General features: G+C 56.1%; 1 long non-coding RNA gene across 1 annotated transcript; it reads left to right on the top strand.

Annotated features, from left to right (window-relative positions):
• Positions 1-304: 304 nt before the first annotated feature.
• On the top strand, positions 305-4799 carry LOC141422690 (uncharacterized). The gene is made up of 2 exons (XR_012447442.1): positions 305-390; positions 1299-4799. It is a non-coding gene; the product is annotated as an uncharacterized lncRNA (long non-coding RNA).
• Positions 4800-5856: the final 1057 nt, after the last annotated feature.

A 5856-nucleotide genomic window follows, 5' to 3' on the forward strand; every position in this document is an offset into this window, starting at 1 on the left:
CTTGCACATCCAAGTTCAACCTGAGCTGGGTTCAGGATCCAGTAGGGAGGATGAGGGTTCTAGGGTCAATCCCCACCTGCCTCCATGTGCCCTGGACACCCCCAAACTGTCTGAAACTCAACTCAGTTTTATCATCTATAAAACTGGGGAAGGGGCAGAGACAGTCTGTGGATGAAGGTGGTGGTGGTGCCCAGTGAGTTGCAATCAATACAACATATTAGCAATAAAAACAAGGATGCAGCTATGCATGATTAGACGCATGGTGGTGTTGCCAAAACAGCTTCATACACGTCAATCTTCCCATCAGCACTACAGGCCACTGAGGACATGGTGGAGAATGGGCTGTGGAGGGTCGTTCTGTTCTGCCTAAGGAGACCGAACTGGCCACAGGTAAGTGAGTTGCAGGGGCCGGGTTAGTACTAGCTAGGCCTGGGTGACTGGCAGCCACAACACAGAGATTCAGGCTTGTCTTACTGGCTCTGTGAGCCTGCCTGGGCCTCCCAAAGTTGCAAGCCTCAGGTGAATACCCAGGTGAGCTGCTTCAGATGTGTGACCCCAGGGTATCAAAGGGCCCAAGAGATCAGGAGCCAGGGCAAGGCTTGTCTTTGCTTCGGCTGCCAACAACACTGTGGGCAAAGTGCATGGGCCCAAGCCCAGGGGCTGCTGCTGCTGCAGCCTTTCTGGGTGATGTGTGCTGTTTCCCGCACAGGTTAACGGTGGGGTATGGGGAGGGCTCAGCCAGGCGAGTAGTTTGCTGAGCTCACAACTGTAAATAGCAGGGCCAGGGCTGAGCAGGGATCTTTTAGCTCTAACACACATGTCTAAGACTTAGACACAAATTTCTAAGGATTTTTCAGGAAAAAAAAAGAACAAAAAAACATTACTACATGAATTATCCACACTGTTTTAAGAGCCATCTCAAGATTTGACAATGGAAAGAGGAGAACGCATCTGAACAGGGGAGTGTTATCTGTGGGTGGTGGTATGGACCAGCTTCCTTCCCTGGTCCTGACCTGCCTGGGACGAGCCCAGGAGAAGCTGCTCCACCCAGGCAAAGCTACCTTAGCTGAAGGTCAGGAGGCTAGAGGAGGGCACAAAGGCCCTGAGCTTGGAGCTGGGAATCAGGGTAGCCAGTGACCTTCATCTACATCCCACTTCCCGGGTGTCCTGAGGACAAAGTGGGGAGCGGGCTGGAAGCCTCAAGCCTGGCCCAGGGTGGTGGGGCGTGCCCATTATATGCACTTTAGGAGAACAAGAGAAAGCAAACAGACAAACAGACTGCTGGTTCCCATGTTCAGGCTGGAGCCCTGCGATCCTCCTCCCTGGAAGGCTTGGCTGGCAAGCACATTTGCAGAGCTGGAAGATGAAGGAGCCGCCGAATCTGCAGCTGCCAGGCTCGTCCTTCCCAGGCTGCGCTCTCCACGGGCAGTGAAGCTCAACACAGCCTCCACCACGTATCGCCTCCTTTCTCTTCCCTCAGAAGCTCTTTAAAGTGCTTCCAGGGCTGGATTCCAGCTGCCAGGCCGTAACCCAACCCAGGCCTACTGCGAGGCCAGCACCTCCTGGGGGAAACTCACCAGCCGCCCAGGTCATTCTTCCAGACTGGACCCATGCCCTGGCACTCCCAAGGCAGGACTTTGAGAGAGAAATGTGACCGCCAAAGAGCCTCAGGACTCCTTGCAAGGCCACTCACGGTGGGGGTGGTGGCATGAGGCTTTCTGGGGAGACTGGGACCCCAATGACTTTCCCATTAGAGCCTGAATGCCTTTTCCAGTGTCAGGAAGCAGCCTGAGCTCAGGAGCAGGAAGCTTTGGAGCCTGGGTGGGCACGGGGCTGCTGGATCTGGTGCGGCAGGGGCTTAGGTACCAGGAGATGGGAAGACATGTGGCAGAGTTGGGGACTAGCCGAGATGGGTGCTTCCTAGATGGGGTGGCTGCCCTTGTTTGTGGATGTAAAAGTATCCTCCACCAGTGCGGGGGTGTTGTCATTTCTGGGTTTTCCCTTTCGTGTGCAGACAAGAACAAGGCAAAACAATGGTGGGAGAATTCCAGGAACAAAATTCTCAGTGTGCAAATCCTTCAGAGCTGTTTTCTTCCGGGTGGCAACAAACCACTCCCTATGGACAGTCCTGCCTCGGTTCAGGGAGCCCCGTGTGTGTCTGCTCTGAGGCTCCGAGGCCGTGTCTACACTGGGTAGGAAGACTGCAGAGGCTGTGAGTGCCCCATCACCCTCCGGAGTGAGGAATGCTGGCCCTAGCTTCCTGGGCAGCCATGGACTTCTTAGAGCTGGTTCCTACCAGGAATTGCCCAAATGAAGCAGGCTGGCTCTAGCTCATGTCCCTCCCAGGGGCAAGTCTGTGGCCAGTGCTTGGTCACAGCATTCCCACCTCAATTTGGGACAGCCTCGAGGACAAAGGAGACAGGCTGGGCCCAGGGGCAGCTGGGGGAAGGCAGGCACAGGGCAGCCCCCGGACGGACGCTTGGAATTCCGCATGTCCAGCAGTGATGGCTCCAGAGACCCTATGGAGACCAGTGACCAGCCCACTCTGCAGGAGCCAGAGGCCCTGCTTGGGGACAGGGAATGCAGAAGGGAAAGGTGGCCGCCCAGCCTCTAGCCCACGACACTGTGCTGTGTATCACACCGACAGCACAGAGAAGACATCCTCAGCTAAAAACAGTTTGTGAGAGCAGTGTGTGGGGTAAAATCCCCTCTTCACCAGCATCATACACGATCTGAACTGGGCTATGCCTCCACCTGATGGCCATACTCCACACCACGCATGGTGGCACCCTCTGGCCACATATGTGCCCAGAAGCTCCCACTGTACTGGGGATGGTTCCCGCCTGGCTCACAGACAATTCTGGCCCAGGCCAGCTGTTACGTTCTTGCCCCTGTTTGTTGCTCTGCTCTGGCATGCTGGGCCTGAGCCCTGCAATCACATCTCTCCTTGCCAGCTGCTCCCGATGGACAGGGCAGCCAGGAGGCTGTGAGGGGTACGTGTTCCTGCCTGCCCACCTGCCTCCTCTCACACCACCCCAGGAACTCCCCTGTGCTGGGTGTAAACATGAGCTTGCAGCCCTAAGGATTCCAAGGCTGAGGACCAGGATCCATGGGGAATTTCTTCCCCAGGAGCCAGGTGGGCACCTGCAGGTGTTTGCCCTCAGGGACTGGGCTAGAAGGATCCCTTGAGAGGGTGGGCTAATTGGTGTCTTCCCACCCACCTGTGAAGTTTTCTGGAGTAAGTGCCCTGTGGGAGGTCATAACACTCATGCCTGGTGTGGTGCACTGTTGGCTGAGTCACCTGTGAAATGCAGAAGTAGCACCCTGCAAGGTCGCCTGCTCTTTCCCAACCAGCCTGGGAATGACTTCATGTTCAGTTTCTGTTTCCCCAGAGCCCAGCATTTCTGTGGCTCCCTCCTGCCGGTTGCATGGGCTCCATGCCCATCTCCCCACTGCCAGGAGAGGCTGAGGCAGATGAAGACAAGGGGGAGATGTCAGGAGGCCCTGGAGTCCATGGCAGATTAGCAGCACACCGATTGGCACCTATGAGAGCCTTACCCTATAGTTTCACCTGAGGTCCAGGTGAGACTGTGGGATGCCTTCCAAGGGAGAGGTACCATTTACCAGAGCGCCTGGAGCTGGGAAACAGGTTGCTGGGCAAGGTGGGGCCGTGGCATCAGTGCAGCACATCAGGTAGAGGAGGGAGGGGAGCAGCTTCCTGAAGACAAACCCTTGCGGGGCTGTCTCTGTGGCCACGTGGACTAAACCTGAGCAACAAGGCCATCCGGGGGTGGCAGAGTTGGGCAGTGGGCTGCCATCCACCCTCTGCAGCAGGGCCTCATGGACCCAAGGCCTCTCCTGACACTAACCACAGGATCGTTGACTCCAGAACTTTCCCAAGTGAAGCCTAGTGTGGACTACTGCCTGGGCTAGATGGGGTCACCTGCCTTGGTCTGGGTGGGGTCCCCTCCCTGGGTCCCTAAGCTACAATGCTTCTGGTGTCTGTAGGATGCCAAGAGTCTCCCAATGGCTCTGATATGTCCTGGCCCTGGGGTAGGGAGTGTTTGTCATGGATTGCAGACTGAGTCTCACTGAGGCCTCTCAGACAGGGAGCTGCCCCCATGCAAAGACACTCAGCTCCACCTCCCCCAGTCCTGAGCACTGTTCACCTGGAGCCACTCAGAATTGAGATGACTCTGACCTTGTAGGTGACATAATGGATTGGAGCCTAAGCAGGGCGGGGCTGAGGTAGCTAAAGAAAGCACCAGCCTGGTGAGGGTGTGGAAGGAAAGGGTTCCTCTGTGGGCTGTGGGAGGACACTTCTGGTGTCATTTCTCCGGGGAACATGGGGGCACTTTTCCTCTCTCCACAGGCTCAGGAGCTCAGCTGCGATCCTGCTGTTGCAAACTGGGGGCATCCTGGGGGTAGGGCGATGTGGTCCCTGCCTCAGGCCCCTAGCAGCTGTGTAGACTTCAGAAGACAGGCGTTCAGTGCAGGCCAGTGTGGTCACCCCTGCGATGTGGTATGCCCATAACTAAGGGAGGTGATGTAGAGGTGGGCAGGCCACCCCACCATGGGCACAAGAGGGCTTCTCAACAGAGACCCCTGTCCACAATCTGTTGTGATTCTGTGTGGTGTTGATTCTGAAACCTCTCAGGGCTAAACATCACCTCCTAGATTTGGCTAATGTGATCTGCCCTGTAAAGCAGGCCTGACCCTCTCTTCTGCTTGCAGGACAAACTCCTTGGGGTGCTGAGGCCTTGGTGTAATTGACCACGTGATGACAGATCCAGAGAACAGGGTGGGAGCATTTCTGCCCAGCTGGAGGGCCTCCCTTGCCCCTCAGAATTCTCCACAGTGCCAAGTGAACTATACTCTGCACCCTGTTCTCCTCAAATGTCCTGCCTTCTCTGTCAGTTCTTGGTTGGTTGATCCGGCCCCCTTGTCCTGCAGTGAAGTCAGGCTGGGCACCCCCTGCTGTGGGTCATGGCTGGGCCTCCAGTCCACTCTGCTCCCCTGAGTGTCTTGGGCAAGAGACAGGTAACAGGCTGATCTGGGGCAGGTGCCCATTCCACCTGGCTGTGGTCAGGGCCTGTAGCCCATGAGGGCTCAGATATCCACTGACAGGGCAAGTCTGAGGACAGGGCTAAGTTAGAGGAAGCTCGTGTAACCAGGAGTGCAAGAACCAGTGAGGTGCTTCTCTAGCTTTCTCTTACACCTATCTATATGTCCTCAGCCACACACCTGTCAAAGCCCAGAGCCCTAACCAGAGTGTGAGGGTGTCTCGAACCTGCTGAGAGGGACACGCTTTGGTGCCCAACACTGCGGGGCTTGTGGAAGAGAGGCCAGAGGTCTCTCATCTGGAATTGAAAGGGTTAAAGTTTCCCAACGTCTGAGTCCCCTCCCTCTGTAGGGAGCCTCTTCATGTGAGATGGGGGTTAAGGATGGTGGAGCCTCAACTGGATGGCACCGTAACTGGATACCAAGACAAAGGAGTGGCTGTCAAATGCACCTCAGGGCCACCTTGCAGTCCACAGGAGTGGACAGATGGCGGTGGTTTAGCATCTGCCTCCTTCCTGGGACTATGACTCCATGGATGAAGTCTCACTGTCCTCCTCCAATGCTGGCTCAGTCACTGTAGGGTGCAGGGAGCATTGACTGGTGCCTGGCGTGAGGCCAGCATTCTCCCGTCACCTCAGACATGTGTGAAGTTCATTTTCCTCCTCAGTAGCACCAACTGAGACTCTTCTTCACAGAGTGCCAGGAACCTTGATGGACTGAGAGGCCCATGCTCTCTTGGTGTGACCCTTTGTCACTAAGCAATCGAGAGGCACTGTTGAGGATGCAGTCAGGTGT

The sequence above is a fragment of the Castor canadensis genome, chromosome 4 (genome assembly GCF_047511655.1).
Source record: "Castor canadensis chromosome 4, mCasCan1.hap1v2, whole genome shotgun sequence".
In the NCBI taxonomy this organism is placed as follows: Eukaryota; Metazoa; Chordata; class Mammalia; order Rodentia; family Castoridae; genus Castor; species Castor canadensis.